General features: G+C 45.2%; 1 protein-coding gene across 1 annotated transcript in view; it reads left to right on the top strand.

The window, feature by feature from the left end:
- Positions 1-11,755, top strand: part of LOC123996464 (phosphatidylinositol 3-kinase regulatory subunit alpha-like) — a 63,213-nt gene that overhangs the window by 46,600 nt on the left and 4,858 nt on the right. The window lies entirely within an intron of this gene.

Raw genomic sequence — 11,755 nt, 5'->3', positions numbered from 1 at the left:
ATACTGACATTCTCATATATATACTGACATTCTCAGATATATACTGACATTCTCAGATATATACTGACATTCTCAGATATATATATATATACGGGCATTCACAGATAAATATACTGACATTCTCACATATATATACTGACATTCTCAGATATATACTGACATTCTCAGATATATATACTGACATTCTCAGAAACATACTGACATTCATGAATATATATACTGACATTCTCAGAAATATACTGACATTCACAGATAAATATACTGACATTCACAGATAAATATACTGACATTCTCAGATATATACTGACATTCTCAGATATATATACTGGCATTCTCAGATATATAATGATATTCGCAGATATATATACTGACATTCTCAGATATATATACTGGCATTCTCAGATATATAATGATATTCGCAGATATATATACTGACATTCTCAGATATATATAATGATATTCTCAGATATATATACTGATATTCTCAGATATATATACTGACATTCTCAGATATATATACTGACATTCTCAGATATATATACTGGCATTCTCAGATATATACTGACATTCTCAGATATATACTGACATTCTCAGATATATATATATACGGGCATTCACAGATAAATATACTGACATTCTCACATATATATACTGACATTCTCAGATATATACTGACATTCTCAGATATATACTGACATTCTCAGATATATATACTGGCATTCTCAGATATATAATGATATTCGCAGATATATATACTGACATTCTCAGATATATATACTGACATTCTCAGATATATATACTGACATTCTCAGATATATATAATTATATTCTCAGATATATACACTTACAAGTATTTGAAACACTGCCGAGGTAATGAGTTCAAACAGGTGCAGTTAATACAGGTAATGAATGGAGAAGGGCTTCTTAAAGAAAAACTAACAGGTCTGTGAGAGCCGGAATTCTTACTAGTTGGTAGGTGATCAAATACTTATGTCATGCAATAAAAGGCAAATTAATTCTTTAAAATCATGCAATGTGATTTTCTGGATTTTTGTTTTAGATTCCGTCTCTCACAGTTGAAGTGAACAAATGATAAAAATTACAGACCTCTACATGCTTTGTAAGTAGGAAAGTAGTGTATCAAATACTGGTTCTCCCCACTGTATACTGACATTCTCAGAAACGTTTAGTTTGGATTTACATTTGGTTGAGTTGTCAACTAAAGTTAATTCAACTTGAAATCAACAAAAAATGTCACCATGTCTTTTGATTTAGGTTAAAAGTTGGGTGAAAAAAAGACTAAATTACTTTTTTCCACGTTGATTCAACGTCATCACGCATATTGTTTTGGTTGTAATGATGTGGAAACAACGTTAATTCAAAGTGTTTTTTTCCAGTGGGAAAGCATTAGCATGTTGAGTATGCTGTTTGTTCACACACTGCCAAAGCTCACCGGGAGAATTGCTCTGTATCACGCAGGAATGTCCGTTTCTGGCTTCTGTTTACAAAGAAATCTGGAATAGGAGATTACAGTCAATGAGTCAGAACTCGTGATATTTGCGTAGCCTCTTCCACTCGCTCTGTCGCTCGCCTCTGACGTCACCAGAAGGAGTGAGCGTGCTGGGCTGTCCCAGAATGCATTGCTCTCTCTGGCCCGTCGCTCTGTCAGGTTTTTTATGAAAACTTGACCCATGGTGCTCCAGCCCCCCAGCCATAACCACCAGAGAAACAGATGGAGGGAGGCCAACCTGAGTCTGTCTGTCTGACCTTTCTAACATAGGATGTAACCCAAATGGCACAATAATCCCTATGTAGTGCACTACTTTTTACCAGGGCCCATAGGACTCAAAAGTAATGCACTACGTACTCTCATTTGGGACTCAGACGTAAGCTCAGTGGATTAGACCAAAGAGAGAAACGGCAGGGCAGGGAGAAGGGTCTTCTTAACCATTTAGCGCCATGCCAGGCAGGGAACTCTGCCAAGTACTTCCAAAACCAAACAACGCAGATCATGGAGTGTATAGTACTATATCATATAGTAATAGATCATATACTAATAGTAGATCATATAGTAGTATATCATATAGTAGTAGAACATAAAGTAGATCATATAGTAGTAGATCATATAGTAGTAGATCATATAGTAGTATATCATATAGTAGTATATCATATAGTAGTAGAACATAAAGTAGATCATATAGTAGTAGATCATGTAGTAGTAGATCATATAGTAGTATATCATATAGTAGTAGATCATATAGTAGAACATAAAGTAGATCATATAGTAGTATATCATATAGTAGATCATATAGTAGTAGAACATATAGTAGTAGAACATAAAGTAGATCATATAGTAGTAGATCATATAGTAGTAGATCATATAGTAGTAGAACATATAGTACTAGATCGTATAGTAGTAGATCATATAGTAGTAGATCATATAGTAGTAGATCATAAAGTAGATCATATAGTAGTAGATCATAAAGTAGTAGATCATATAGTAGTAGATCATAAAGTAGTAGATCATATAGTAGTATATCATATAGTAGTAGATCATATAGTAGTAGATCATATAGTAGAACATAAAGTAGATCATATAGTAGTATATCATATAGTAGATCATATAGTAGTAGAACATATAGTAGTAGATCATAAAGTAGATCATATAGTAGTAGATCATATAGTAGTAGATCATATAGTAGTAGAACATATAGTACTAGATCGTATAGTAGTAGATCATATAGTAGTAGATCATATAGTAGTAGATCATAAAGTAGTAGATCATATAGTAGTAGATCATGTAGTAGTAGATCATATAGTAGTAGATCATATAGTAGTAGATCATAAAGTAGTAGATCATATAGTAGTAGATCATGTAGTAGTAGATCATATAGTAGTAGATCATATAGTAGTAGTGTCATGCAGGTGAAAGAGGACCCAAAAGCGACTTAACAGAAACAGAGTTTATTTAAGTCCAAACAGGGAATAACAGAAATCCTCTAGTCTGTAGAGGGAAATAACTGGAGAAGCGGCCACAGACTGCAGGTCGCTTCGGGTAGGCGCAGGCCGTAGTAGACAGAGACACCTGCTCACACGCAGCATCTGATGAAGGCAAAAAACACGACAGGACAGGGCGATACACAATCACAGCAAAAACACGACAGGACAGGGCGAAACGCAATCACAGCATGGTGAATACTAAACAAGGAACCGACGGGACAGGAACGGAACACAAAGGAATAAATAGGGACTCTAATCAGGGGAAAGGATCGGGAACAGGTGTGGGAAGACTAAATGATGATTAGGGGAATAGGAACAGCTGGGAGCAGGAACGGAACGACAGAGAGAAGAGAGAGCGAGAGAGTGAGAGTGAGAGGGGAGGGGGAGAGAGAGGGATAGAAAGAGGGAAAGAACCCAATAAGACCAGCAGAGGGAAACGAACAGAATGGGGAGCACAGGGACAAGACATGATAATAAATGACAAACATGACAGTACCCCCCACTCACCGAGCGCCTCCTGGCGCACTCGAGGAGGAATCCTGGCGGCAACGGAGGAAATCATCGATGAGTGAACGGTCCAGCACGCCCCGAGACGGAACCCAACTCCTCTCCTCAGGACCGTAACCCTCCCAATCCACTAAGTATTGGTGACCCCGTCCCGAGAACGCATGTCCATGATCTTATGTACCTTGTAAATAGGTGCGCTCTCGACAAGGACGGGAGGGGGAGGGAAGACGAACGGGGGTGCGAAGAAAGGGCTTAACACAGGAGACATGGAAGACAGGATGGACGCGACGAAGATGTCGCGGAAGAAGCAGTCGCACAGCGACAGGATTGACGACCTGGGAGACACGGAACGGACCAATGAACCATGGAGTCAACTTACGAGAAGCTGTCGTAAGAGGAAGGTTGCGAGTGGAAAGCCACACTCTCTGGCCGCAACAATACCTTGGACTCTTAATCCTGCGTTTATTGGCGGCTCTCACAGTCTTCCCCGCAGACAAAGGCAGACCGGTAATGAAGCCTAAGGCGATGTGAGACCATGGTCGAGAAGGAATGGGGAGCGGTCTGAGACGACCGGCAGGAGGAGAGTTACCCGACTTAGTCTGCGCGCAGTCCGAACAAGCAGCCACGAAACGGCGCGTGTCACGCTCCTGAGTCGGCCACCAAAGCGCTGGCGAATAGACGCAAGAGTGCCTCGAACACCGGGATGACCAGCTAACTTGGCAGAGTGAGCCCACTGAAGAACAGCCAGACGAGTGGAAACAGGAACGAAAAGGAGGTTACTAGGACAAGCGCGCGGCGACGCAGTGTGCGTGAGTGCTTGCTTAACCTGTCTTTCAATTCCCAGACTGTTAACCCGACAACACGCCCATAAGGAAGAATCCCCTCGGGATCAGTAGAAGCCACAGAAGAACTAAACAGACGGGATAAGGCATCAGGCTTGGTGTTCTTGCTACCCGGACGGTAAGAAATCACAAACTCGAAACGAGCGAAAAACAACGCCCAACGAGCTTGACGGGCATTAAGTCGTTTGGCAGAACGGATGTACTCAAGGTTCTTATGGTCTGTCCAAACGACAAAAGGAACGGTCGCCCCCTCCAACCACTGTCGCCATTCGCCTAGGGCTAAGCGGATGGCGAGCAGTTCACGGTTACCCACATCATAGTTGCGCTCAGATGGCGACAGGCGATGAGAAAAATAAGCGCAAGGATGAACCTTATCGTCAGACTGGAAGCGCTGGGATAGAATGGCTCCCACGCCTACCTCTGAAGCGTCAACCTCGACAATGAATTGTCTAGTGACGTCAGGAGTAACGAGGATAGGAGCGGACGTAAAACGTTCTTTTAGAAGATCAAAAGCTCCCTGGGCGGAACCGGACCACTTAAAACACGTCTTGACAGAAGTAAGAGCTGTGAGAGGAGCAGCAACTTGACCGAAATTACGAATGAAACGCCGATAGAAATTAGCGAAACCTAAAAAGCGCTGCAACTCGACACGTGACCTTGGAACGGGCCAATCACTGACAGCTTGGACCTTAGCGGAATCCATCTGAATGCCTTCAGCGGAAATAACGGAACCGAGAAAAGTAACGGAGGAGACATGAAAAGAGCACTTCTCAGCCTTTACGTAGAGACAATTCTCTAAAAGGCGCTGTAGAACACGTCGAACGTGCTGAACATGAATCTCGAGTGACGGAGAAAAAATCAGGATATCGTCAAGATAGACAAAAACAAAGATGTTCAGCATGTCTCTCAGAACATCATTAACTAATGCCTGAAAAACAGCTGGCGCATTGGCGAGACCGAACGGCAGAACCCGGTACTCAAAATGCCCTAACGGAGTGTTAAACGCCGTTTTCCACTCGTCCCCCTCTCTGATGCGCACGAGATGGTAAGCGTTACGAAGGTCCAACTTAGTAAAGCACCTGGCTCCTGCAGAATCTCGAAGGCTGATGACATAAGGGGAAGCGGATAACGATTCTTAACCGTTATGTCATTCAGCCCTCGATAATCCACGCAGGGCGCAGAGTACCGTCCTTCTTCTTAACAAAAAAGAACCCCGCCCCGGCCGGAGAAGAAGAAGGCACTATGGTACCGGCGTCAAGAGACACAGACAAATAATCCTCGAGAGCCTTACGTTCGGGAGCCGACAGAGAGTATAGTCTACCTCGAGGAGGAGTGGTCCCCGGAAGGAGATCAATACTACAATCATACGACCGGTGAGGAGGAAGGAGTTGGCTCGGGACCGACTGAAGACCGTGCGCAGATCATGATATTCCTCCGGCACTCCTGTCAAATCGCCAGGTTCCTCCTGAGAAGTAGGGACAGAAGAAATGGGAGGGATGGCAGACATTAAACACTTCACATGACAAGAAACGTTCCAGGATAGGATAGAATTACTAGACCAATTAATAGAAGGATTATGACATACTAGCCAGGGATGACCCAAAACAACAGGTGTAAACGGTGAACGGAAAATCAAAAAAGAAATAGTCTCACTGTGGTTACCAGATACTGTGTGAGAGTTAAAGGTAGTGTCTCAAATTTGATACAGGGAAGATGACTACCATCTAAGGCAAACATGGGCGTAGGCTTGTCTAACGGTCTGAAAGGAATGTTATGTTTCCGAACCCATGCTTCGTCCATGAAACAACCCTCAGCCCCAGAGTCAATCAAGGCACTGCATGTAGCACCGAACCGGTCCAGCGTAGATGGACCGACATAGTAGTACAAGATCTAGATGAAGAGACCTGAGTAGTAGCGCTCACCAGTAGCCCTCCGCTTACTGATGGGCTCTGGCCTCTTACTGGACATGAATTAACAAAATGTCCAGCAACTCCGCAATAGAGGCACAGGCGGTTGGTGATCCTCCGTTCCCTCTCCTTAGTCGAGATGCGAATCCCTCCCAGCTGCATGGGCTCAGTCTCAAAGCCAGAGGAGGGAGATGGTTGCGATGCGGAGCAGGGAAACACCGTTGATGCGAGCTCTCTTCCACGAGCCCGGTGACGAAGATCTACCCGTCGTTCTATGCGGATGGCGAGAGCAATCAAAGAGTCCACATCTGAAGGAACCTCCCGGGAGAGAATCTCATCCTTAACCACTGCGTGAGTCCCTCCAGAAAACGAGCGAGCAGCGCCGGCTCGTTCCACTCACTAGAGGCAGCAAGAGTGCGAAACTCAATAGAATAATCCGTTATGGACCGTTCACCTTGGCATAAGGAAGCCAGGGCCCTAGAAGCCTCCCTACCAAAAACTGAACGGTCAAAAACCCGAATCATCTCCTCTTTAAAGTTCTGGAACTTGTTAGAGCAATCAGCCCTTGCCTCCCAGATAGCTGTGCCCCATTCTCGAGCCCGGCCAGTAAGGAGTGAAATGACGTAAGCAACCCGAGCTCTCTCTCTAGAGTATGTGTTGGGTTGGAGAGAGAACACAATCTCACACTGCGTGAGAAAGGAGCGGCACTCAGTGGGCTGCCCGGAGTAGCAAGGTGGGTTATTAACCCTAGGTTCTGGAGGCTCGGCAGGCCAGGAAGTAACAGGTGGCACGAGACGTAGACTCTGGAACTGTCCAGAGAGGTCGGAAACCTGAGCGGCCAGGTTCTCCACGGCATGGCGAGCAGCAGACAATTCCTGCTCGTGTCTGCCGAGCATGGCTCCTTGGATCTTGACGGCAGTGTAACGAGCGTCTGAAGTCGCTGGGTCCATTCCTTGGTCGGTTCCTTCTGTCATGCAGGTGAAAGAGGACCCAAAAGCGACTTAACAGAAACAGAGTTTATTTAAGTCCAAACAGGGAATAACAGAAATCCTCTAGTCTGTAGAGGGAAATAACTGGAGAAGCGGCCACAGACTGCAGGTCGCTTCGGGTAGGCGCAGGCCGTAGTAGACAGAGACACCTGCTCACACGCAGCATCTGATGAAGGCAAAAAACACGACAGGATAGGGCGATACACAATCACAGCAAAAACACGACAGGACAGGGCGAAACGCAATCACAGCATGGTGAATACTAAACAAGGAACCGACGGGACAGGAACGGAACACAAAGGAATAAATAGGGACTCTAATCAGGGGAAAGGATCGGGAACAGGTGTGGGAAGACTAAATGATGATTAGGGGAATAGGAACAGCTGGGAGCAGGAACGGAACGACAGAGAGAAGAGAGAGCGAGAGAGTGAGAGAGTGAGAGGGGGAGGGGGAGAGAGAGGGATAGAAAGAGGGAAAGAACCCAATAAGACCAGCAGAGGGAAACGAACAGAATGGGGAGCACAGGGACAAGACATGATAATAAATGACAAACATGACAAGTAGATCATAAAGTAGTAGATCATATAGTAGTAGATCATGTAGTAGTAGATCATATAGTAGTATATCATATAGTAGTAGATCATATAGTAGAACATAAAGTAGATCATATAGTAGTATATCATATAGTAGATCATATAGTAGTAGAACATATAGTAGTAGATCATAAAGTAGATCATATAGTAGTAGATCATATAGTAGTAGATCATATAGTAGTAGAACATATAGTACTAGATCGTATAGTAGTAGATCATATAGTAGTAGATCATATAGTAGTAGATCATAAAGTAGATCATATAGTAGTAGATCATAAAGTAGTAGATCATATAGTAGTAGATCATAAAGTAGTAGATCATATAGTAGTAGATCATAAAGTAGATAATACAGTAGTAGATTATAAAGTAGATCATATAGTAGTAGATCATATAGTAGTAGATCATAAAGTAGTAGATCATATAGTAGTAGATCATAAAGTAGATAATATAGTAGTAGATTATAAAGTAGATCATATAGTAGTAGATCATAAAGTAGTAGATCATATAGTAGTAGATCATAAAGTAGTAGATCATATAGTAGTAGATCATAAAGTAGATAATATAGTAGTAGATTATAAAGTAGATCATATAGTAGTAGATCATATAGTACTAGATCATATAGTAGTAGATCATATAGTAGTAGATCATATAGTAGTAGATCATATAGTAGATCATATAGTAGTAGATCATATAGTAGTTGTCAGGATTTGGCCAGGGTTGTTCTGTTTTTTTGGTCACTAGATGCCCCCATTGTGCCTTTTGACCTTTTGTTTTCCCTTGATCCCCATTATTATTTGCACATGTGCCTCGTTTCCCCTGATTGTATTTAAACCCTTTGTTTTCCTCAGTTCTTGGCTCTGTGTTTGTATGTTAGCACCCAGCCCTAGTACTCTGTGAACTCTTGTTGATCCCGGTGGACTCTCTTGTGGAATTCTGTTTTTTGTTCTTGTTTGTTTGTTTTTGAGTATCTTTTGAGGCTTTTTGTGCTATACCTTCCACCTTGTGGATTTACCTTTTTGTCTTGGAGGATTACCTTTGTTCTTGTGGAATTCCTTTTGAGGTTGTGGAGTTACATGTTTTCCCGAAGAACTTCACTTTTTACTTCATTAAATACACCGTCTCAAGTACTGCTGTGTCTGCCTCATCTTCTGGGTTCTGCCGACTATTCGTGGCTCAGTTAGTTAAGTGACTGTTTCTCACTCCGGAGACCCGGGTTCGTACCGGGTCCTGACAGAAACACAGAGCCAAAAATGAACCCAGAGGCAGCCAGTTCCCAGGACCTTGTTGGCATGCTGTCCCACCACCAGGAGACTGTCTAACGCCACGAAGCCGCCCTGGTTCAGCAAGAGGCCTTAATGGCTAGACATTCTCATCTTCTGTCGGAGATGCTGACTTCCATAAAGCAGATATCTGATCGACTTACCCCGGCAACAGTTCCCGTCCCAGTACCTCAGATTCATGTACCCATGGCAGTTAACCCTCTGGCTGAACCTCGTCTTCCACCTCCCCAACGGTTCTCAGGTGATCCAAGTGCTTGTAAAGGGTTTCTCACCCAATGTTCTCTCTCCTTCGAGCTGCAACCCTCGTCGTTCCCCACCGACCGGTCTAAGATCGCATATATCATCACCCTGCTGTCGGAAAAAGCCCTGGCCTGGGCTACTGCTGTGTGGGATGCCCATAGTTTCTGCTGTGCCAGCTACTCTGCCTTTGCTGAGGAATTCAAACGAGTGTTTCAAGGCCCAAGCAGTGGTCCTGACTCAGCCAAACAGCTCCTGACTCTCCACCAAGGTCGGCGCAGCGTGACGGACTATGCCATCCAGTTCCGCACAGTGGCAGCAGCGAGTGGCTGGAACAACGAGGCGCTCACGGTGTGCTTTCTGAAAGGCCTTTCCGACACTATCCAAGATGAACTGGCCACTCGGGAACCACCGGACAATCTCAAGTCCCTGATCAAGTTGGCCACACGCATTGACCAGCGTCTGAGAGAGAGAGAACTCAACCGTAGACCTCTAGCCCCTATCAGTCCCAGCTCCGAGTCCCCACCATTATCCTCGCTGGCTCCACCGGAACCCATGCAGATTGGACGCATTTCCCAGGCTGAGAGAGACCGCCGGATGAGGGAGTGACGCTGTCTATATTGCGGCTAACCGGGCCATTTCCGTTCCACGTGTCCCGGGCTCCAGGGAAACGCTCTGTCCCGTACAGACCGGGGGGAACTGTAACGGGAAACATAACCTCCTCCCATCCGTCCAACTCCCATCTGCTCATTCCAGTCACCCTTTCCTGGGACAACCACAAGCTTCACCTTCAAGCCTTGGTAGACTCTGGAGCCGCAGGTAACTTCATGGATGGTGTCTGGGCGAAGGAGAATGGCGTTCCCTCTGAACCTCTAAGTGACCCCATGAGGGTTACTACATTGGATGGAAGCCCTTTGGGATCTGGACTTGTCACTCATGTCACTACCTCCTTGCGACTTTCAGTTTCACAACACCAGGAATTGATTAACTTTCATTTGATCTCCTGTTCCGAGTTCCCTCTCGTCCTTGGATACCCCTGGCTTCACAGCCATAACCCTCACATCGACTGGTCTGTGGGCACTATCAAGCAGTGGGGTCCTACGTGCCAAGCTACTTGTATTTTCCCGAATTCCCCGAGTTCTACTCCCGAGTCTTTAGAATCCATCGACCTGACCCGAGTTCCCGAGTGTTACCATGACCTCAAACTGGTATTTAGCAAACAGAGGGCCACCATGCTACCACCCCATAGACCTTATGATTGCCCCATCGAACTGTTTCCAGGCACTTGCCCACCCAGGGGTCGGATCTTTTCCCTATCTCCACCCGAACGAGCTGCTATGGATACCTACATCAAGGACGCTCTGGAAGCAGACCTCATGCGTCCATCCACCTCCCCGGCGGGAGCAGGGTTTTTCTTTGTGGCCAAGAAAGACGGTGGATTACGTCCTTGCATCGACTACCGGGGACTCAATGCCATAACCGTCCGTAACCGTTACCCGCTACCCCTTATGGCCACAGCCTTTGAGCTGCTCCAGGAAGCAGTTGTTTTCACTAAGCTTGACCTGCGGAACGCATACCATCTTGTGCGGATCAGACCTGGTGACGAGTGGAAGACCGCTTTCAACACGCCTACTGGTCACTATGAATACTTGGTGATGCCTTTCGGCCTGACCAACGCCCCAGCGGTGTTCCAAGCGCTCATAAACGATGTGCTTAGGGATATACTTAACATATTTGTGTTCGTTTACTTGGATGACATCCTCATCTTTTCGAGCTCTCTTCAAGAACACACAAAGCATGTCAGACAAGTACTCAAACGCCTCCTAGACAGCCATCTGTACATTAAGCCGGAAAAATGTGAATTCCATTCATCCCGAGTACAATTCCTTAGATTTGTAGTGGAACCCGGTCGAGTCCAAATGGACCCCAAGAAGGTAGGGGCGGTAGCGGATTCGCCCACCCCCAAATCCGTTAAGGAAGTTCAGCGTTTCCTGGGCTTCACTAACTTTTACCGCAAGTTCATCAAGAACTTCAGCTTGGTGGCAGCCCCTCTCTCAGCTTTAACCAAGGGTGGCAATGCAAGGTTTTTGTGGGGAAGAGAAGCTGAGACGGCCTTCCAAGGACTCAAGCAGCGCGTCCTCTCTGCTCCCATCCTGATACTACCGACTACGGATGAACCGTTTGTGGTGGAGGTAGACGCCTCAGAGGTTGGTGTTGGAGCTGTCCTGTCTCAGAGGGGTGAAGACAAGAAGCTTCATCCGTGCGCTTTCTTCTCACACCGGCTTACCCCGGCTGAGAGGAACTACGATGTGGGGGATCGCGAACTCCTAGCGGTTAAGATGGCATTGAAGGAATGGAGACACTGGCTCGAGGGGGATTCTCACCCGTTGTGCTTACGGA

Source organism: Oncorhynchus gorbuscha, linkage group LG15 (assembly GCF_021184085.1).
Source record: "Oncorhynchus gorbuscha isolate QuinsamMale2020 ecotype Even-year linkage group LG15, OgorEven_v1.0, whole genome shotgun sequence".
In the NCBI taxonomy this organism is placed as follows: domain Eukaryota; kingdom Metazoa; phylum Chordata; class Actinopteri; order Salmoniformes; family Salmonidae; genus Oncorhynchus; species Oncorhynchus gorbuscha.
The sequence above is the reverse complement of the archived record's forward strand: the minus strand, read 5'-3'. Positions and strand labels throughout refer to the sequence as shown.